The sequence below is a fragment of the Dermochelys coriacea genome, chromosome 5, assembly GCF_009764565.3.
Source record: "Dermochelys coriacea isolate rDerCor1 chromosome 5, rDerCor1.pri.v4, whole genome shotgun sequence".
In the NCBI taxonomy this organism is placed as follows: domain Eukaryota; kingdom Metazoa; phylum Chordata; order Testudines; family Dermochelyidae; genus Dermochelys; species Dermochelys coriacea.
In genome coordinates, this window is record NC_050072.1 from 107,755,661 (window position 1) to 107,780,089 (window position 24,429).

The window sequence follows — 24,429 nt, forward strand, 5'->3', positions numbered from 1 at the left end:
TTAAAAATCACCATTTTATTTTCCAACTCCAATGCTTACTATATCTTTTCAGTACATGATCTCAAAGTGCTTCACAAACACTAAGGGACCAATTCTTCCACTGTTACTTGTGTTGGCTTCACTGGGAGTACTTGTAGACTATATGTGTGTGTGTATATAAATCTCTCCTCTGTTTTTTCCACCAAATGCATCCGATGAAGTGAGCTGTAGCTCACGAAAGCTTATGCTCTAATAAATTTGTTAGTCTCTAAGGTGCCACAAGTACTCCTTTTCTTTTTGCGAATACAGACTAACACGGCTGCTACTCTGAAACTTGTAGACTATGTTAACTAGTCAAGATAAAGATTGCTGAACTGAGGAACCTATGCTCTTTGGAGATAAAACAAGCCCTTCCATTGACACCAATGTTCTTTGGATCAGTCTCGGAGAGATTAGGAGCATACCTACACACCTAACTTGTATTAGTTTAACTAAAATCACTTTTAAATTCAAATTACTTCAAATGACAAACTCCCGGGTGAACACTCTTAAATCAATTTAACCTGGCTTATAGCAGATTTTCCACGCAGAACATAACACCAGTTTAATTAAATCAGTTTTCAAAACACACTTTTATTTAAATCAGTGCAACCACTCTGTGTGTGTGTGTGTGTGTGTCTATGGACAGAGTGCAAATTCACAGTCCTGGACAACATCAGAACTATTGTGTGTGATTATGTTTCTCTCACGTAAGTTAATTACAAGGTAAAGAACAACTCACAGCTAGGCATTTAAATTTGAAATAAATAAATAAACCAAAAAAACCCACCAAAACCTCACTATTAAAGATTTAGAGACTAGTAGAAGGGAAGAAACATCAACTTTCTTCACCCCAACATGAATGTGTTTCCAACTTTGCATGAGAAGGAGAACCAGTAGCTCTAAGAGAAAGCAACTTGAAAAGTAAAAACTTACTTGCAACTATAAATACTTTCAGATGCTAGAAGAATGCTCAGGACTTAATAGGAAAATGCACACTGAACTGAGCTCTGACCTACCGTTAAGAGCCTAGCAGAGCAGCAAGTAAAAGAGGACACTATCCTAAGTAAATAGGAAGCAACATCAAATACAGCTACTTAGGATACAAGTTAAAGCTGTAAAAACATTCCTTTTTAGAGTTATTTGCTTGAAGTCAGGTTGTAATATTGCTTCACTTTATTTTATTTTTGGAGTTCTAGTGCACCCTCTAGTTTGCTCTGTGTTTGGAACTTAAAATTCTCTAGAAGATATCCATTAGAAGTAGGTAAAAGATACATTTTAAAAAGATAAGATAAACACATAATGAAAGGAACAACAGACTTTTTTGTACCTCAAAAGAACTGGACAGCATTAATGAAACAATGAATGCCCCTTTGAAGAGATTGTGCATGTCCACCCTTCCTTTCAAGAGACTTCAACAATAATACTTCACAGTTTATTTTAACAGGCATTTTTTTTTATCACTAGTAGAACTTGAGCCCCAATTATTTACTGTAAGCTAGTTTTGGGCAGAGTGATAGAGCAGCTAATATACCTGCTCTGGAATAATCATATACCAGATGATTTAATAAGAATACAAAAGTCAGGAAGACACTGAGTATTTTGACAATGTAATTGCTTTATAATAGTATTTCATGTAAAACAAAATCCCCAACTCATCCAAGATCATCAGAAATTGCTGGGTAAGGAAATCAAAACATTCTCCCTCTCTGCTGAGGCCTATCTGCAGCTCTTTCAGACATGGGATGTGACAAAAAGTAAAAATATGGCAAGGTAGAATACAACAATGATATGGTATTACCTGTGTAGGGATACTCAGTGAAGCTGCTGAGGCACTACCATATCAAAACTAATGGTTTAAGTTTCAATGATGTTTGGTACATGAAGGCTGTTCTGACTTCCAGCAGCCTCTCCTGGGTTCTCTATGGGCTGCCAAGTTGCTCATTATGGCCGATCTTGTGAGTGGGACTGTATGTGGCCACTTCCATCAGATTACACTGCTTCTACACCTAGAGAAGTTTTTCCTGGCCAATTGCAGCTCCTATATGAACTCTGTACCCTGCTGCAATTGCCATGGGCATTAGAGCATGGACCCAAGTTGTCCCCAGAGTGTTTAAAGTGTAGCTGATAGCTGTGACATTTTGGGCAGGACCCAGGCCCGCTTCCCCTAATAGGAAGCTGACCTCAAGCTCAGAGTAATTGAAAATTTAATTCAGTTAGGTGGATTAGAAAATTATGGAATTTACCATGAATTCACACTACTTCATTCTTAGGGCAAGGCTATTTCAATTGTTAAATGTAGATCTGATAGCAACTTTCAGCCTTGAGTTAACATTTCTGGGGTTGAACTATAGCTTCCTAGAAAGAGAAATTTATAATGCACATGCTGCCTGAACCCTAAGTCTCGCTATGCTATAACGTGGACAACGTTAGCAAGAGTTATTTTGTGTGTGGGGGGGGACGACAGGCTGAGTTTTATGCTTTAGAATGCTCACAAACAATCAGAGCACTTTGTACCTTATAATTTACTTTTATGGGTTTCAGCGTCAAATGGATTTTACAGACTTAATGGCTTGGGAATTATTATGGGAAACAATAATTCAGAGTTGACCTTTCTAAGATACCTGTAATTTGATTGGTTTAGCTAGCAATACCTTTAATTGAATTTGTCAGCAACAAAGATATATGTGTTAAGAGCTGATGACTTACATTTTATAATTATTACTTTAGCTAAATATGTAAACAGTCAGGAAACAGTGGGAGTAGAACAGTCATCTATAGTAACAGAAAATCAACACGTGCATGCAGAATTCGTTCTTACTCATATTAGTCATTGTTCTGTCAGAAAGACACAAACGACTGATTGAACTTAACATACATTTGTCATTTAGTAAAGAAGTGGTAGGAGAAGTGCGCATCTTTCCTCTTATATACTATATATTGCAGAGTAGTGAACAAATTATACACTATTATTTCCCTTTCTGGAGCTCCATGACCAAGTCAGAGATGAGATTTGCATAGTGGATGTCTCATAAGCAATCCCTTGCGCCTGCTCAGAGCTCCAGTTCAATCTATTAGTTCTACATGGATGCAGAGGTCCCCCCATGTAGAGTGAGCAGACAAAATGTGTGAAAAATCGGGACAGAGGATGGGGAGGTAATATGATTCTATATAAGACAAAGCCCCAAATATCGGGACTGTCCCTATAAAATCGGGACAGCTACTCACCTCCATGTGCAAAACACTGCAGGATCAGAGAATTAATTGTGGAATTTACTTGACTCCAAAACACACAATATAAATTGTGGTCCTGTGTTGTTGCTCATCATACTTTTCTTACACATTCTAGATGAAGCAGACCAAACAGCAACAATGACGATGAAGATACATAGAACAATTAAAATCACTTCTGAGCAAGTTAAGTGAGATCATCACAAATTTCTCCCTTTCCTCTTACCAAGAGGTAGAGCAGATACAGGGGTTCCTGTCTAGATAATAACTTCAGATAGTAGCCTCTGGACTCTGAGCCCTGCAATAACTTGTAAAGTGCTTTGGGAACATTCAAGATAAGTACAATATTCATATAAGGGATTATTATTGATATTTAGTTCTGCTTCTCTTAGAATGAATGTTGAAACTCTGCCTGGCTTGTTAAGACAGAAAGCAATACTGCTCCAAAAAGTATATCATTTAGTTAGGTTACAGATATGAACATACATGAGAGAAGAAAATTTCAGCAGGAAACTGAATAATTGATCTGATAAAAATTCCAGACAGAACAGGAAACCTTCAACAAATGTGAAAATAACCATGATCCAATAATAGTCTTCAGCAAACATAGGTAAAAGGATACTATCAATTTGAGGACACAATCAAATTCCCATCTGAAAACATCATACCCATTGATTTTGCAGTAAGGAACACAATAAAGATTATTAAAAGAGAGATTTAAATGATCCATATTTTAGTTTGCTTTGTGCATTTGACAGCCTATTGTGTCTAGTTAGTTTCATTGTTCTGTTGAATGTTAATTGCATTTCCGATCTCCTACGCTAATATGAATGGTAGCATGTGTGCACAGAGAAGCCCCTTTCTTCCAGGAATGTCGCGTATGCCATGCCCTGGAAAGGTAGGTGGCATAGAGCTGCTACAGTGGCTCTACAGCTTCTGGGGATTTCACCCTATCCAGGGGGAATCCTGAGAAGGTAAGTGCTGGATCTATCCTCTCGAGCTCCTTTGTGCTGCCAGAGAGATGCACAGTAACTGAACTGTACATGAGAATCATGCCCAATGTTTGCAAAAGCCATTTACTGAAATTGCCATTGTATTATCTATGAATATTTTCACAATTATGCATATACCTTGATTTTCACTTCATCTTTTCAGAATTCTTCAAAAGATATTTTTTCTGGGATATGACATGCTGCCATATTAAACAGAGGAATTTAGGTGAAGACATATTCTACTGTGTGGAAGGGCATGTGTCATGATTTACATTTAAATAAAATAGGCACAGCAGAAATAAATAACAATATATAGTGGTTTGACTTGAATCATCATCATCACTGCCTTGGGTTTACTGGTCAGTTTTCTAACACTTTCTCTTCTTACTTCCAGTCTTCATCCACCCCAGATAAAGATTTTGAAAGCTGTTACACAATGACTGGGTTGATAATGAATACGGTAATCTCAGTTGTTTCATAGAGCTACAATCGAATAAGTATCTTACATAAAACCTGATTCTGCATTCTTTAACTTCCACTTAAAAATTTCCATTAACTTGAATGGAGGTGTTGCCTGAGTAAGAACTTCCATATAGTGGCCACAGTTAAAGTCAGAATACTATCTTTAACAGTGAGTACTAGGATTATTTAATTGCACAGGGATATACACAGGACCAGATTCCCACTGATTTCAGTGGAACTGCTTCTGCTTTACACCAGAGAGAGAGGAGAATCAGGCTCAGGGTGTTAAGGTTCAATAACAAAGGTAGCCCGTGTAGGTTCTATGATTTGATTATGCTGTTTAAAGCTGCTCAGAGTCAGTTCTAACACTGCACTTCTAACACATTTATGGTGCTTACTTTCAAAGACAAAAATATACAAATTATTTGTTATTTAGGGCAAGTTGTAGCTCTTCTCATACATTTACCTACATTTCACAGACTCCAGAGCAGTGGTGGGCAACCTGCGGCCTGTACGCGACCCATCAGGGTAATCCACTGGTGGGCTGCCAGATGGTTTGTTTACATTTGCATGGCACAGGCTGTAGGGACGTGCTGGTCACCACAGCCACTGGGAGCTGCAGGCAGCCATGCAAATGTAACAAACTATCTGGCAGCCCACCAGTGGATTACCCAGGCTGCAGGTTGCCCACCACTGCTCTGGAGTCTGTGAAATGTAAACAAACTATCTGGCAGCCCAAACCAGCCCAGGCCCCAGGCCTCTGGCCAGACCAAACATTGGCCGGCCTGCCCCAGCCGTCCTGAGTCCCAGGCTGCTGGCTGGCTGGCCTGAGCCCCAAGTTCCAGGCAGCCACCCTGAGCTGACCTGTCAGCTTTGGGGAGAGGCAGAGAGAGGGCGTGGCCTTAGGGAAGAGCATGGGTGGGGCCACAGCCTGGGTTTGGGAGGCTTAGCCTCCCTGGCCTATTATGCTCTAGAGTATCAGTTTTATATACTTTAACTGACTCAGCTGCATAATGCAAGTCATTTAAATTAGGAGAAATCTTGGACATATGGGATAAGCAAAGCTGAAGATAGCTCTTAATGTATGCACCCAAAAGGCGAGATATACAAATTTTTTTCATTTATCCATGAGGAAGTCATCAAACTGATTTATTATAAAGATAAAGCCAAAATCAAAGCTTTGTACTTTAAAACTAGTATTTCAACTACAAGAACACACTCTGAACAACACAGAGTTGTTCTTTTGTCATTGTTTTTCATTTCATATAATTCATTGATATAGAGTAGCACCAGCATTACATTATTGCTTCTAATTAGGTTGATTGGTGCTTTAGGATTTATTATGCCTTTGAGAAATCACACATTGCTTTAGAACACAACAAGAATTACACTATCTCTATAAAAAGAAAAGGAGTACTTGTGGCACCTTAGAGACTAATAAATTTATTAGAGCATAAGCTTTCGTGAGCTACAGCTCACTTCATCGGATGCCTTGACTTATAGTACCTTGACTTAACATCACAATGACCAGGTTATAATAATGTATCAACTTCAAAATGAAAGCCACCAATGAAAATAAAAAATTCCATCTTCAGAGTCAGTGGGCCTGATCCTGCATCAACTTTGCATGCGAGTTATTCAAATCAATGTGATTCCACACAGGGTCTGGTCCAGTGCGAGGATATGTCAGTAGTCTCTTTAAGTCTTCAAAATGAATGCCAGGCTTTGCGGAAGTACTAAGCAGACACTTTACAGCTCTCTCTCTCTCTCTGTGTGTGTGTGTGTGTGTGTGAGAGAGAGACTTGTAGATATAATAGTTTTCCATATTAGAATAAAGTTCCTTGTCCAGTGTCAGAAGAAAGTGACATTATGTGATTACCACTGTCACATGACCCAATTATGATGATACTCTGATTGCCACACTCTAATAATGTCACCAGTTCCTAAATGAAAGAATGATTATATATAACTTGTCAGGGCATTTGTCCAAGTGAACAATAAACAGAAACAGTTCATCATATTTATACAGTCTCTCTAATAGACCATTATAAAAAAAACAATACAAAGGAGTATGCATTATAAAATTTCAACTCTCTATATCTCATTCAAACTTAGCACTTTAAAGTGGTAAAACAGAGCTTCAACTTCAGCGAATGCATTAATGTGAGGGCAGTTTTAATAGTTTTTCATCATTTACTTTTATACTTTTAAAACAGAACATATAATTTTTTTAAACAATCCCTCCAAGTGAATACTCAGTGATATTTGGCCTCGAGGGAGCCAGTGATCTCCCAGGATCTGACCAGAGCAAGACCATCCATGCAGAAGAAACTGAAGAAAAAAAACTGCCAAACTCTGGGCTATATGCACCATCTCTGGCTCTCAGGATCTTGACAAGGAATCCTTAGCCCAGAGTTGTTCAACAGATGGGTTGCAACCCACAGGGGCAAGGGATCACTAAACACAATCAGGGGTATAATGAAGTGTTAAAATTTGTTACAGTCTTAAACAAAGAAAATCTCACTCCTCCACTTCCTACACAGCTTTACTCTCCAAGGTCAGGTATTCTCTCTCTCTCTCTCTCTCTCCTCCTCTCTCTCTCTCACACACACACTCACACACACAACAAGCCCCCACAAATAAATTATATAGGCTTATCATTGATACATTTACTATAGATAAAATACAAAATAGTAAGGGAGGCCATGAAAATGCATGAGTTAAATAATAGGTCACCAAGCAGATCCCTGTGAGATGTGAGGGGGGTGACTTTCTAACTCTTTCCTCAGGCTGCTAACCCAACCTATCTCCATTGTCTTTCCCCATGAATGGATTCAGTACCCCTTAGAGGATGCTACATGGTTTATGGAGAAAAGATCAACAGTTCAGAGTAGCTAATCCTCATCTTTTCCATGCTAGAAAGGATAGGATGCACATTCAGATAACAGGCAATTAATCAGGCCCAATTTATTAGAAAACTTCCTCTTTACTATTACATAGTTCAACTGTGCAACATTCAGTAATATTAAAACTCCTTTCAGTCACTAATAAACTAGAAAGGACTTTATAAAATCGCCTAGATCTGGAAAGATCTGCATTCCTTTACCAATCCACATAACATCTACTAGTTCATCCCCACCACCTACAAAAAAAAAAACCGATTTTCAAGGAATAATATAAATATTAATAGATTTTACATACATGAATCATATATATACATACATATATAATATAAATTAATATATAACGCAAAGTTAAAATGATAAAGTCAAAACAACAAATGATAAAGAGCTTCAACCTTGTCAAAATGAAGAAGTCAAATTATTTTTGTTGATTTTTTTTTAAAAATGATATCAATATATTTCCATTAAATGTGACTTTAAATTTGACTTTGTCAAATCAGCATTTGTGATGGGAAAACCGTTCAATCAGAATGTTTTGACCAGCTCTATACACAAAATATCTTGTCATGATCCAACTGCAGAAAGGTTCTCTGGGAATCATTTAATACTTTCTATTTATAAACCAGAATGGTCTCAAAACAATATTGACTCTAGAAAGTCAGTAAAAACCTTTGCAATGGCCCTTATTAAATATTTTACATTACATCAACTGATCCATAACACTCAGGAAATTCCACAAGTCTTTGCTCGGTGTGTGGGTGTGTGTACAAGAAAATAGTCACCAGAAGTCACACGTGCAATGTAGAGGATATTGTCATCAGTAAATATTTAGCCTAACCTGTACTTAAGATCTATTTCACAAAGATATTTTTATATTTGTGATAGCAAAGGGTATATAGAAAGTATTTAACCCAGTGGTTCTCAAACTAGGGCTGGCCGCTTGTTCAGGGAAAGCCCCTGGCAGACCAGGCCGATTTGTTTACCTGCCGCGTCTGCAGGTTCGGGCCGATCACGGCTCCCACCAGCCGGCGGTTCGCCGCTCCAGGCCAATGGGGACTGCAGAAAGCGCACAGGCCTAGGGATGTGCTGACCGCCCTTCCTGAAGCCCCCATTGGTCTGAGGCAGCGAACCGCGGCCATGGGAGCCACGATCGTCCAAAACCTGTGGTGCGGCAGGTAAACCAACAAGCCTGGCTCACAGGGGGCTTTCCTGAACAAGCGCAGCCCTAGTTGAGAACCACTGATTTAACCAATAATGCAAATATCTCAGTGATATTTTAGTGAGACTGTCCTTGCTTCAGGAAAGCTACAGTGAATGTGCCCTCAATACAGAGAAGCTGTGGTTTCATTAGCAAATTGCCAAGCATGTTGGTTGCAATATAAAATGTTCCTCAAGAGGCTTGGACTGGTAAATCCAATACAAGCAAAACCTTTTCTTCTGGTCTTATTCACTTGAGCAGCCAGCAATAGGAAACTATTTCAGTGGTCTTACAGAATAGTAGTCCTGGTAGATAATATATAGAAAATGTACTGTAAAGAATAAATCCAAAATGGTGGAAAAGGAGATTGGAACTAGATTGACATGTGACAGCCTTTTCAGGTTGAAGACCTCATATTCAAAGGCCAAACATTTATGACTCCGTTACATTTATGGTAAAATATTTTAAAGGTTGATAAGCCTATATACTTTATTTATTTGTGTATGTATTTTGAGAAGTTGACAGAGAGTACTTGACCATGAAGGGTAAGTGTATGCAATGAATGGAGAGTGAGATTTTCATTGCTTTAGACTGGTTAAAAAAAAAAAAGTCAATTTCTGAATCACAGACTCATAGATTTTAAGGTCAGAAGGGACCATCATGGTCATCTATCTGACGCCCTGCTCATTGCAGGCCACAGACCTCCTATAATAGACCTGTAACTTCTGACTGAGTTACTGAAGTCCTCAAATAATGATTTAAAGACTTCAAGTTTCAGAGAATCCACCATTTACATGAGTTTAAAACCTGCAAGTGACCTGTTCCCCTTAGTGCAGAGTAAGGCACACCCGCCCCCCCGCCCCGGTCCTCTGCCAATCTGACCCAGGAAAAATTACTTCTTGAGCCCAATATGGCGATCAGTTAGACCCTGAGCATATGGGCAAGACTCCCCAGCCAGACCCCGGGAATGAATTCTCTGTAGTAACTCAGAGCCCTCTCCATATAGTGTCCCATCACTGACCATTGGAGATATTTGCTGCTAGCAGTTACAGATGGACCACATGTCATTGTAGCTAACCTCATCAAATCATTCCCTCCATAAATTTATCAAGCTCAGTCTTGAAACCAGTTAGATTTTTGACCCCACTACACCCTTGGAAAGTCATTCAGAACCTCACTCCTCCGATGGTTAAAACCTTCATTTATTTCAAGCCTAAACTTCTGGATGGCCGGTCTGTTTTTGTGTTAAATAACTTCTCTCCTTTCTTAGTATTTATCCCTCTGGTTTAATTATAGAGAGCGATCATCATCCTATCAGCCTTCGTTGTGTAGGCTAAACAAGACAACTCTTTGAGTCTCCTCTCATAGGTAGATTTTCCATTCCTCGGAACATCCCAGTAACCCTTCTCTGCACCTGGTCCAGTTTGAATTCATCTTCTTAAACATGGGAGACCAGATTGTACATAGGATTCCAGACGACGTCGCACCAGTGCCTTTATAATGGTAATAACACTTCCCTATCTCTACTGGAAATACCTCACCTGACGCATCCTAGGATTGTATTAGCCTTTTTCACTGGCACATCGCAAAGGCAGCTCATACTCAGCCTGTAATCAACCACTACTGCCAGGTCTTTTTCCTCCTCTATCACCTCCAATTGATATATCCTCAGCTTATAGGAAATTTTTTATTGTTAGTCCCTAAATGCATGACCTTACACTTTGCACTATTAAATTTCATCTCATTTCTATTACTCCAGTTTACAAGATCATCCTGCTCTTCTTTATGATATTCTGGTCCTCCTTAGTATTGGCAATACCTCCCAACTTTGTGTCATCTGCAAACTTTATTTGCATAGTCTCACAGTTTTATGCCAAGGTAAGTAATAAAAATATTAAATAGGTTTGGTCCCAAGACCAATTCCTGAGGGACTGCACTAGTAAACTCCCTCCAGCCTGACAGCTCACCTTTCAGTATGACTGGTTGTACTCTCCCCTTGAACCAGTTCCTTATCCACCTTTCAGTTCTCATATCATCTCCATCTTCTCCAATTTACTTAATAATTTCCCATGTGGAATTGTAACAATGCCTTGCTGAATCAGGTTAGATTAGATCTACTGCATTTCCTTTGTCTAAAACATCAGTTATCTTCTCAAAGAGGAGATCAGGTAGTCCGTCACAATCTTAACTTTTGTAAAACCATGTTGTATTTATCCCAATTACTGTTACCTTTATGTCCTTAACTACTTTCTCTTCAAAATTTGTTCCAAGTCCTTGCATACAATTGAGGTCAAACTAGCAGGCCTGTAGTTTCCCAGACCACTTTTTCCTGTCTTAAAAATAGGCAATATATTCACATTCTCCGGTCATAGAGTACGACTCCTGAGTTTACAGATTCCTTAAACATCCTTCCTATTGGGCTTGCAATTTCACGTGGTCGTTCCTTTAATATTCTTGGATGGAGACTATCCGGGCACCCTGATTTAGTCTTGTTAAGTTCAATCAGTTGTTTGTGTCTTTCTGACAGAACATGACTATATGAGTAAGAACGAATTCTGCATGCACGTGTTGACTTTCTGTTACTATAGATGACTGTTCTACTTCCACTATTTCCACCTCAGATGTGGTAATTTCTACCTCATTTGCCACCTTGCCACTACCCAAGCCCTTCATTAGCCTCATTAAAATGGAGGCAAAGTATTTCTTTAGGTGTTGGGCCATGCCTACATGATCTTATCTCCACCCCATCCTCAATGTTTAGCGGTCCCACTTCTTCTTTCCTTATTTTCTTTTTATTACACATCTATACAACTTTTACTATTGGTTTTAATTCCCTTTTCAAGGTCCAATTCTGCTTGGCTTTTGGCAGTTTTCAGTTAAAATTGGTAAAATAAAGAGGTGGGGGAAGGAAAATACTGGACATTTTTGGCAAAGCATTTTGTTAAAATTTTGAAATAAATAATAATAATAATACATTGCAACCAGCTCCTCTGCTGAGCAATGCAAGCACATCCCTGAAACTTCTGGAACTGATAATGCTGAGTCCACAACACTGCACAGGATTATTAATAGATTGCAAAGCCAGAAGGGACCATTGTGCTCATATTGTCTGACCTCCTGTATAACACAGGCCATAAGAACTTCCCAAAATAATTCCTAGAGCAGATCTTTTAGAAAAACATGCCATCTTGATTTAACAAATTGTCAGCTATTAAGAAACCACCAGGACCCTTGGTAAATTGTTTTAATTACCGTCATTGTCAAAAATGTAGGCTTTATTTCCAGTTTGAATTTGTCTAGCTGCAACTTCCATCCACTGCATCATGTTATACCTTCCTCTGCTAGATTGAAGAGCCCAGTGTTGTTCCCTATGTAGATATTTATTCTTCATGCTCCTCCTTAATCTTCTCTTTGTTAATCTATATAGATTGAGCTCTTTGAGACTATCACCATAAGGCAGGTTTTCTAGTCCTTTAATCATTCTCAATACTCCTCTCTGAACCCTCTCCCATTTTTAAACATCCTTTCTGAATTGTGGGCATCAAAACTAGACACAGACCAGCAACAGTCACAGAAGTGTCAAATATGCAGTTAAAACACCTATTTTAAAAGCCATATCACAAAATGACATTTCATTTGAATAAGGTAATAAGCAAATCAATACAAACTTACCAATTTACCACAATATGCTCCCAAGACAATCACTGACTGGAGGATTAAAAGTGTAAGACAGCTCAAGTTTTCCCTGTAAGATATACAATACATTTTTACATTCACAACAGCAAATCTTGATTCCATGAAAAAGACAAATAGTAAAAGTGGTACATTGTAGGTGGACAGCATCTACAAATTAACACCGCTGCATAACAGCATAATAAAGTGGAATTCATATAATATTTATTTATGCAAAAGAGTATAGTACATAAAGTATCGAATAAAGGTCAGATATACTAAATGATATGATTCATAAGACATTCTCTGATGAAAACATTCATGCTACATGAATTTTATAATTAACTACAATACCCATTTATAATCTTCTTCCCGACATGCTATTCTACTAAAAACAAATGTTGTTTCAATGGACGGTTGTTGTTTTGTAAATGAAAACAAAAAATAAAACAAAAAACCCACTGATATCAGAACCAGAGATAAACCATTAGCTTGTTAAATACTCATGAGTTATTACCAATGCCCATACTTCTTACACAGACATGATGTTAATCAGCCTGGTACATTATCTTAATGGTTTGTGAAAATTGGATTGTAGCCTTGCTACTATAAAGCTAACCTCCATCAACCCCACTTACCCATACCCAATGTCAATCACCACCCTACGGGGATGTATTTTATCTCAGTTATTTAACCCTTTCCACATTGACAAAAAAAACCAGTGCTTTAGCAGTAGCTCAAACTATATACGGGTCTAATCCTGCATTCTCTGCACATGCCAAACTCATTGAAGTCAATTAGAATTTGGGATACACCGTCAATGAAGAATCTGTTCTCCAGTATACAACTGAAAATACAAGTACAAAGGAGGTGCAATTAAAAAGCACCTTACTTTTCTTTGTGCATATCTTTATAATTTATTTCAAGATGAATTTAATGATCTTCTAGTTCCATTTCCCACAGCATTGATTGCTATTATTTGTAGCTTGGGAAAAATAATTGTTTTTTAGGACTCAAAAATATTGCTTTATAAGCTAACTTCGTAATCTCCCAGTTCCTTCCATTTACAACCTACATCTGTTTTTGTGGCATAAATTGCTCTGATGACCCTTCTGGCAAGCACACATTCCGTATGTCAGCTGCCAGCCAAGGCTAAATTATTTTAACTATTTAGATGTATCCTTGAGAAATGATGATCTATCACAAGTTCTCTTTGCTCCTAAATGGGTAACTGCTGAAAAAGACTATTTTTCTGTTCACTATTTAGAGTTGGAAAATTTAACCTTCATTTTCCATTTCTTTGAAGTCATGACCCCCAAATGTGTGCTTTAAGAAATAAACAGTATCTACATAGTTTGTTGAATTCAAGACCTTCCACAATGTAAATCCTCTAGCATTATCAATTTCTTTTAAGGTATATCTTTTCTTTAAATTAAAGGTATAATTATTTCCCTACATGAAAAATGTAAGTTACAAATGTATGTTAACTTGCATTTTCCATGGCATTTAGGTATTTTTTTTCCCCCCTTCCCGGTGCCTACCAAAAGTTTAAACAGGCTTGCTGAAAAATGCCAACAAGCTGCAAGCAACTGGCAGTGAGGTTGAAGTATCATGCTCACTAAGATGAGAATGATCATCATCAATATCTGACATTTTTGAGGACAAGGTGAAAATTTCAGAGAATGATACTAATGGTGAAAGGACAATCCTGGAAAGTGAACTTTCGTCTTTAGATTTAGAAGCCTCTATACTCTGGATTAGGTGACCAGATAGCAAGTGTGAAAAGTGGGATGGGGTGGGGGTTAACTGGCACCTATAATAAGAAAAAGCCCCAAATATCGGACAGTCCCTATAAAATTGGGACATCTGGTCACCCTAACTCTGGATACTTACACTTCTGTTTTACCACGTTATAGCACAACACAGAACCACCCTCTGTGATATTTATAATTGGGTAGACTTTCTCAATGGTTACCTTTTTGTTTTTGTTTTTGGCATTGTAACTATTCAAACAAAACTGTCATTAATGAGCTACTGTCTAAACTTATGAGGACAAATTCTTGGTTCCACAGAGTCAGTTGCAGTGAAGTCAATGGGAATTGTACCTTTGTCACTGAACCAGCATTTGGCCCATAGAGCTTACCTCTACTCCTAACATTATTAATACTCGGGGTCAAATCATGCCCTCGTACCAAAAAACACAAATCGCTGCACAGGAAAGAAATCTCTGTAAGGATCCCACGATGGGCTTTGGACTGGACCCTACGTCACTAGGTAATGAAGAACGTTATATGTAGCATCAAAGTAGGCTTATATTTATGTAATTGTTTCAGAGAAGCAACCCACTTCTGCAAGCACACTGTATGTTTTAAAGTTATCTCAGCAAGTGATATTGTAAGGAGGAAAAATAAACAGAGTCTAAAATAATACTGAGACTAAGGGCAAAGGTCTCTTGTGAGATCTGCACAATATTACCCAGCTTTGTTTCCCCCTTCCATCCCCAGTGATGTGTAAATTTTCCACTGATAGTAATGAGAGATGCACATGAAGTGAGAGGCACAATACAGAAGCTGAATACTACTTAATTTGACTATGCTTGAAATGAAGATGTTGCCATTCATTTTTTCACAACCATCCCACGGAGGCATTTAGAGGCTATTCAAGTTACCATAGTAAAAACCCTATTTCAAGACTACATTGATGGGTTTAAATTAATAGTTATGGTATACAGAAATGAGAGTGTAATGAGGCACCCAGGGAAGTCGTATACCCACCACTGTGGAAGTACTGGGACAATGTAAGAGTATACGCAACTAGAAGATGCTAGAGGGTGAAAAGTGGGGATCCGAATCTGGGGTTGAGGTACCTCATTCCAAGGTTTTGGTTTGTTTTAGTCTGAGCAAGCCTGAATCAACAAGAATCAAGACTATCTGGTCTATTAGTAGCTTGTTTATTATACGTACTAGGGTAGTGCCTAGAGCTTCCAATCAGAGATTGGGGCCCCATTCTGAAAGACACTGCCTACACATATGACAGAAACATAGCTCCTTCCCCACAGAGCTTAGAATCTAAATCTAAACTGACAGACAACACAGGTGGACACAATGTAGCCATGTCGGTCCCAGGATAGCACAGAGACCAGGTTTTGAGGTAATCTTCTACTGGGGCCACTTCTGCTATAAGAGAGACAAGCTTTTGAGAGACACAGATCTATTCCTCCGGCCAAAAGGTTATCTCTCTCACCATCAAAGTTGATCCAATAAAAATATGACCCTTACTCCCCTGGTTTCTCTAACATGTGGGTACAACAGACGGGGAAGCACAAGTTAACAGTGAGACAGTATGTCATGCACTAGGGACTAACAATGAGATTTTTTGCTATAAGCGGGAACATATTAGTTGAAAGCAACACAGAAGGAGAAAGACCTGGCGGTATTGCTTTATCACAAGATGACTATGTGATGAGGCTGTGAAAAGGCTAATTCAATGCTAAGATGCATCAGGTGAGGTATTTCCCAGTAGAGACAGGGAAGTGTTATTGACCCTTATACAAGGCACTGATGAGACCTCGTCTGGAATAGTGTGTGGCAGTTCTGGTCTCCTATGCTTAAGAAAGATAAATCATGGAGCAGGTGCAGAGAAGGGTTATAGGGATGATCAGAGGAATGGAAAACCTACCTTACGAGAGGAGACTAAAGGAGCTTGGCTTGTTTATCCTAACCAGATGAAGGCTGAAGGGAGATATGATTGCTTTCCATATTAGAGGAATAAATATCAGGGAAGAGAGGAGTTATTTAAGTTAAGGGGCCAATGTTGGTACAACCACAAATGGATATACGCTGGACATCAAGAAGTTTAGGCTTGAAATTAGATGGTTTCTAACCAAAATCCTAAATGGCTTCAAGTCTGAGCTTGATAAATTCATGGAGAGGATGATGAGATTGCCTGCAAAGGCATGTGGCCCATCTGCACCTGCTAGTAGCAAAAATCCCCAATGGCCAGATATGGGGCACTAGATGGGGAGGGCACTGAGTTAATATAGAGAATTTGTTCCCAAGTGGCTGGCTGGTGGGTCTTGCTCAGGGTCCAGCTGATCACCATACTTGGGGTTTGGAAAGAATTTTCCCCAGGTCAGATTGGCAGAGACCATAGAGTGTCTTATCCTTCCTCTGCATCATGGGGCATAGATTACCTGCAGATTTAAACTAGAGTTAATGGTGCATTCTCTGTAACTTGAAGTCTTTAAACATGATTTGAGAACTTCAATAATCAGCCAGAGGTTAAAAGGTCTAGTAGAGGAGTGAGTGGGTAAGATTCTGTGGCCTGCCATATGCAAAAGGACTGACTAGCTGATCATTACAGTCCCTTTCAGCCTTAAAGTTTACGAGTCCATGAGGAGCATGGGTAATGTTTTCAGTTATGGACCAAAGTAAATATGATTTGTGTCAGCAAAGTTTTATCTAGGTCGGATAAACAAACAAACAAACCCCAAAGAATATATAAAAAAACCCACAACAACCACATATACCACCCTAGTTTCATTTAGCTTGCATTTTGTGTTTGGGTTGTATCATATTAGGTAAGCATATGGCATTCAAATAAGCTAATTAATAACTAAGGATTTTTTTAAAATAAAAGTAATATGTAACGATCCCTTTCCCAGCCATTTGGCCATCTGAGAATCCTGAATCATTATTTGGGTGACTGTTACTAAGGTACTGCATGAAAAATATTATATTTATTTATATAAATATAAATAAGATATATATATCTCTTATTTCTACACTGTTTTTTTTAAAAGATACGCTGCATATTTTACCCTTGACAACCTTGCCATGTTGAATTCCCAGTGCCTTCTAGATCTGAAATAAGTATAACAAAAAGCCATACAAAACTGACAGCCATTAAACTCACTCCACTCCCCTTTCACGACTGCAGTATATTCTATACATAAGCAGCATTGACATTTCAGACACAGAAGCTCATTTATTAAGTTCCATAACAAGAGCCAGGATTTATTGAAGCGGTCATTAATGTATGCATGCTGTCAACTGGTCTCCCACTGCCCATTTTGGATCACATCCCCCTGACACCTGAGACACCCTATGGTAGCCTACTGACATAGGACATAGCCTGAGTGCTGCCTATCTTGCTTAATTCATTGATTCTTCAGACTGATAGCAGCAGATAAATAGGAATGTCCATCTTTCCACTGAGCTTCACAATCTTTATCAGCATTTAACCATTACCCAGGAGATAACATAGTCACTCTGAAACGGACCTAACCATTTGGATTCAAGTTGTAATACAGGAGGAGACTATCTTGCTCACAAAATTGTACAAGCACTGCAACTACTCCTAAAGTGCCACTTGAAATGTACATTCTGTCTTTAATCAGTTCCATAATTACTACTGTAATTAATTAGGTTTCCCCCCATAGTGATTGATTAGTATTACCTATGCCCTTCTGTCTTCCAAGTTTGATACATTCTGGTCATTGCCTATTCACTACGTTTGCAGCAATTGATTCTATGACAACTCACGCATAAGAGGTATGCTTAGTTACACCAATTGTTCCTCACAACGGTGTGTGGTGAAAAACATTCGGGCTTCTTTAGCATAAGATACCGCACTATCTGAACATCACTACCTGCCTACGCTGTTTATAGCTAAGGGAGGTACAGTAACTTCTGATCATACCAGTAGTTCAAGATTTTGCATATGACTGCAGAAATATCTCTTACCTGCAGAGAACCTACAAGGCAGAACTTTTATATAGGGTGACTCGTGTTTATTCCACTGGGGATAAATAATACTATGTGCACTGCCATTTAAGCTGAATATAAACTACATTCCTGAAAAAAAAAGACTAGCTCTCCAACAGCTGTGGTTAAATTTTTGATTAATTATCTATTATTTTAAATATTTTTACAAATCAGGCATGTATGGTAGCCTATATATTGACTTCAAATAGGAAACCAAAATACTGGACCAAGGCCCCAGTCCAGGAAGACATTTAAGCATGTGCTGAAATTTAAGTGTGGACTCACGTCCCAATTATTTCAATGGGTCTAAGCACATGCCTATATGCTGTCCTGAATAGGGATAACTTTCCTTAATCAGGGCTAGTAAATCACTGTGCTTGTTCCTTAGTAACTGTCAGAGATCGATATAAAAGATTAGGTTATTTTCCTCACTCTCACTGCATTGGCACTATTGCACGTTCCTTAGCTGCACTGCACTTGAACACAAGTAATAAAGCAGGTTATCAAATCATTTATTTGATCACTGTTTTCTTTGTGACCTTAGTGTGTATTATATTGATCAGAACAAAACCTCGTGTGGACTATCTTATTTGAATGTCATGTAGTAAAGAACCTCATTGCATGCTATCACTTGGCTGGCCCTTTAAATGAGGCAGATGCACCAGGGTACCAGTAACAAGCTCCTCTCAAGGGGATGAATCACCTGGTGGAGCGGGGATCCTCGTGGGGTTAATAAAGGCTTAGGAGAGCTAGCAGAAAAGCTCTGAGGAAAGGAAGGTCCAGAGGAAGGGATCTCCCAGCGTGCCTGAACTAGGCAAAAGCTCTTTAGGCAGAGAGGACTGGGAGAGAATAGGGGCAAGAATGAAGAACTCTCCAGGCAATGGAGAAACCTGAGGCCTTATAGCAGAAGGAGCTGCTGCTGGAATATAGGTACAATTTAAAAGTCACAAAACAAAAGTATCTGGACTCTGAGGTGAGAGCCTTTAAACCCTCATTCAAGTGCTCCTTTCAGAAGGCTTTATTAAGGGGAGATATACTACTGTAGAGTGTTTGGCTTCTCCTTGACTGGGCTGTTTAAGTGACTTCACTAGTACCTCATTAAGTAGGTGAGACTAATGCAGGCCACAACAGAGCCACACACAGCCACAAGGGGGTGCTCAGGAGGCAATGGTGACCCCTTTTACACAAGTCTATTTGAAATACATTTAATATCTTCAGTATGTACCTATTATAATTTCGGGTACACATTACAGAGAAGGTTTTAAACCAACTCCTCCAAACCACTAAACAATTCATCTAGAAATTCTATCAACCAAAACAATCACAAGCTTATTGGAAGACAGCAGGGGACATATACAAAGGCAGATTAATTTTCCTGGGCCCTGAGCCAGAGCAAGTGGGGCAAACTTAATTCCATAATATCTGAATTACAAAAACTCATGGAAGGGCCTATTCTGTTGCCTTGTTGTTACACATCACCAGGGGCTGCCTCTATCAAGCAGTGCTCATGCAGAATGACTGCAAGAGTTTAAAAGCCATTGTCCCCAAATGGACGTCTGAGAGATGCCAGTTATGGTATCTGTCAGTTTCAGGGTAACTGCACTGTAACTCTCCTGTCATAAAAATAAAGGGAAGGGTAAACACCTTTAAAATTCTCCTAGCCAGAGGAAAAACCCTTTCACCTGTAAAGGGTTAAGAAGCTAGGATAACCTCGCTGGCACCTGACCGCAATGACCAATGAGGAGACAAGATACTTTCAAAGCTGGAGGGAGGGAGAAACAAAGGTTCTCTCTGTCTGTGTGATGCTTTTGCCGGGGACAGAACAGGAATGGAGTCTTAGAACTTAGTAAGTAATCTAGCTGGATATGCATTAGATTATGATTTCTTTAAATGGCTGAGGAAATAAGCTGTGCTGAATAGATATTTGCTTCTTTTTGTAACTTAAGGTTTTGCCTAGGGATTCTCTATGTTTTGAATCTAATTACCCTGTAGGGTATTTACCATCCTGATTTTACAGAGGTGATTCTTTTACTTTTTTTCTTCAATTAAAATTCTTCTTTTAAGAACCTGATTGCTTTTTCATTGTTCTTAAGATCCAAGGGTTTGGGTCTGTGGTCACCTATGCAAATTGGTGAGGATTTTTATCAAGCCTTCCCCAGGCAGGGGTGTGCAAGGTTTTGGTGAGGATTTTGGGGGGAAAGACGTTTCCAAACAATGCTTTCCCAGTAACCAGCTAAACGTTTGGTGGTGGCAGCGAAAGTCCAAGGGCAAAGGGTAAAATAGTTTGTACCCTGGAGAGGTTTTAACCTAAGTTGGTAAAAGTAAACTTAGGAGGTTTTCATGCAGGTCCCCACATCTGTACCCTAGAGCTCAGAGTGGGGAAAGAACCTTGACATCTCCTCTGTAGTCTGTCCGAGAAATGCCATCCCTGATCTCAGGTATCTTGCCATCAGCTCTCTTTTGGCAGACCATACCTCACTCACTCTTGACCAGGTGTTTAGGCTTGCAGCCCCTTGGCACTTCACTGTGATTATCCATAGCAGGTCTGACTAATGTTCAGTTCCTGCTCTATGTTTTCTCTCCAAGGATAATGACAGTGATTTTACCAGGAATCAAACAACTCTTCCAAAGCAGTGTATGTTTATTTAAAGATAAAAGCACACAGCTGATACATATAAAAACAAATGTCTAAATGCATTACCAGTAGTTCCTCATCATTTCTATGGAGACTCTACCAGGTTTAAGTTTTTCCACCCATGCAACAGGCTTGAGTCCACCCTAGGACACAAGATTATGTCCATTCTCTGAATCAAAATGAAGGCTTCTGAATCTTTGTAGTCTTTATACCCCCCCAAAGCCTTCATTTCCCAGACTCATCTTATCTGGCCCATCTCTATCTAATAGTCTTTGAAGTGTTCACATTTTGCAGTTACAAAAATATCAGACTACTGTGTCAATAAAGAGAAACCCAAGATAATGGTACTTATTTGCGCATTGGAGAAGACCTTACAAATGAATGGCTGAGTTAGGTAAAAGATAAGATGCAATATTTTGGCCTCAATATTACTTCTTCCCTCATGTTACGCAGAAGAAAAAAATGTGCACTCAGTGGACCAGAAATGATTAATGAGGTAAAGGGAAGACTTTTTACAATGAGAACAGATTAAGTTTATTGTTTGGACTGAACAGTATAAGAGCAGACCCCCACTTTTTATATTATATGCACATAAATATATGTAAAGAGCATAAATGATTTTTAGAAGCTTCCTATACAGACCCAAAAGGAATGAAGATAAGCCTTACCAGACTACAAATGGGTAATGTTGGGAGAAGGAGTACTCACACTGCCCACAGAGGATGGCCCCAAATAAATGGTCATGGGATTGAGCATGATGTACTCCTGGTTTAAGACTAATGACCACACCACACCTTTAAGTGTGTGTGTGTGGGGGAATGTTGTCCAGCTCGCCAAGGGAAAGGGAACAGTGATCTATGGGGGGAGGTCAGAAGCTGCTGCAAAAAGGGTGAATGAGTCAATGTGGTGACACAGACTCATCCCCTGGGCAGAAGGATGGAAAGGTTTAGAAAGGAGCAAACCCTGGCAGGAGAAGCCCTTTTCCATGGAGCAGGCGAGGCAGCTCCCACCCTCTCTCTCTCCTTTAGGTGGCAAAATACCAGTTTTGGTCAGGACCTGCTGGGCATTGTGTTAACCGCCCTTTTTAGGAGGGCTGGGAAAGAATTTCTCTCTCATCACTAGATTGGCCTAAGTAGAGTGGGGCTTTTCCTCATCTTCCCCACAGCAGGTTCAGGGATAGCTCTGACGACATGACACGTGAAGGGGGTTAGGCTAGAGGCCACAACTCATTATGCAAGTGTGGGGTGGATGTCCAGTGCAGGCACTCCGTAGGGAAGGGATACAGGAAAGGGAAGGGACCAGATAAATGGCCTGGTAAAAGACTTAAAAAGGAGGTGCTGGCTAAAGGAATGGAACGGGGCAGGAGGATTCGGAGCTCCTATTAATGGTACCCTTTAAGGATCCCCCTTTCTTATAGCCTACCTTAACCCTCCTACAAGAGTGGATTGATGGTAAGGTCCAAGCAATGGATTGCCTGGGGGATTTGGATGGAAAATAGAAGGGGCTGGTGGAAGCCCCACAGGTAGTTATTGAATAAACATGAGGATACCTTCTGTGTAACCTTTTATTTGCAGGTAGTCCCAGACATCCAATAATAAAGTTGAAGCCTGATTAAAACCATATCAAGTGTCTACACTTCTCCTTTTGGTATAGCCAAACAACAAAGAGCTATTGGACCTGAATAATCCCAAGAACCTATTAATTAACTAATTAACTAACTTCACATTAAAGATAATGAGCTAAAATTCAGCCTGGCCCGATGAACTGAGATTCAGAAACAGCATTCACAGGTAAAATGTTACAGTTTTTGCTCTGCTTTAATAGGTCTGAGAACAATACTGAACACCCATTAACGCTTCACCTACTTTATACATCTTATGGAAGTACTTTATCAGGGAGTTGCATCAAATACAACCTGGTAAGCACTTCTTCAAAATTTTGGATTATATAAATGTAACTTTTGAATGGCAGTATATTCCTCTCCATTTTTTGATATGCAAACAGCTCATCTACCATTACACCATCAGAACTCCATGAATATGGTCACTCTACTTTGTCCCACATAAGCACATATGACTTTCTGTATAGCAGCTACAAATCTTCTGATTAAGGATGACTGACTTGGATTTCCTTCAAAACTATCAGGGTCACTTCTTAGGCAGCTGGAGGAATTCTTCATGATAAAGGTGATAGCACTGCCTTACAGCAGAAATAAGATGAGATCCATCCAGAAGAATATTATGAGGCAAATCTTGATGGACTCTAATACAAGAGACTACGCCTGGAAATGGAAACCATGTCTCCTGTTGTTGTCAATAGGCCTCAGGGCCAGTTGTCCACTCTCCTTTCACAAGAGACTCACACAGAATACATATTACATTTTAGGGAATTTACCTCTTCAAGATATGAAAATCCTTGATAGAATTTTCCCCATTTTCACCTTGTAATGGCCTAATAGCCTTTTAAGACCAAAAGAGGCCATTTGAGCAGGTCTTTGTGTAACACATTAAACCCCAAGAGAGAAAGAACTTGTGAAAAAGTTTGTAGAGATTTTTGATGTGAGCCGATTATTTCCAGGAACCTGAAGGGAAACTGAGGCAGGATACTGCAGTGGCAAGGGGCATGCTCAGAAACGGCATCCTTTCTACTCCTATCCCCCACAAAAAAAATCCCTTTTCAATGAAGGGCTTCATATCACTAAAGATCATATTGCAATCCCACCCTTTCAAGCGCCTGCTGAAAACATTTATTATTCAATCAGAAAAACACTGTCCTTCTCAGTGAGGAGGCATCTTCATAAACCAGCATCTTGTTTTTTTAAATATTTCAGTCTAATCATTTGATGAATTCCCCTAACTCCACATATTCCCTCCACTAAGTTTTCCCCAGTAAGAGCTTAAAAAGAAAATGCAGTTTGCTAGCCATTAAAAAAAAATCCTGTTTTAGTTTCCCAGCAAGGTTCTGTGCTTTGGTAGTAAAGGCGAAAGGAACAACAATAATCTATTTCTATATCCACTTTCCATGAATTTGAATATGGTCTATAACAAAACAAGTGTCTTCCCTTCTTCCCACAGGTAAATAAGTATTGGGATAGGAATCATCAAAGGCTATGGTAGGATGCCATGTCTTTCAGACTTTGGCCCAGAACTTCCTACAAGAGTTCTGCTTTTTGTATAGTAGCACTATTACTCTAAATTCAGTTTATGGCCTCATACTGGGGTTAAGTGTCTTCTGAAACCATTCTGAGCCAGGAAGGACATAGCTCACAGGTAAGTGTCTTTGTAAGGGTGCCGTGCCCTCCAAAAGACATGGAAATAGCAGGTGAGAATGGAGAATTGCAGATATGGCTTTTATAAGTTTTCCTATTTATTGTTTTCTTATTGTTACTAAAAAAAATGAACAACCCACAAAACTGCTAGAGACCTTATGAAGACAGAAAAGTAAACTGGAAAGAAACAGCAAGAATCCTGAAACATGCCAAACATTTCAAGAGTGCTGACTCCCTGTGATGCTGCCTCTTATTTGAGGAGGAACCCATTGTCCTGAACTGGTG

General features: G+C 39.3%; 1 protein-coding gene across 48 annotated transcripts in view; it reads right to left on the minus strand.

The window, feature by feature from the left end:
- PTPRD (protein tyrosine phosphatase receptor type D) overlaps positions 1-24,429 on the minus strand; it is a 1,712,576-nt gene that overhangs the window by 1,321,861 nt on the left and 366,286 nt on the right. For 46 of the 48 annotated variants that reach the window (XM_043515489.1, XM_043515491.1, XM_043515533.1 and 43 more), the window contains exon 4: positions 12,477-12,549. The exons of the other annotated variants lie outside the window; for them this stretch is intronic. The gene's annotated coding sequence lies outside the window, so the exon portion shown is untranslated. The remainder of the gene's footprint in view (positions 1-12,476; positions 12,550-24,429) is intronic. 48 annotated transcript variants of the gene reach the window in all.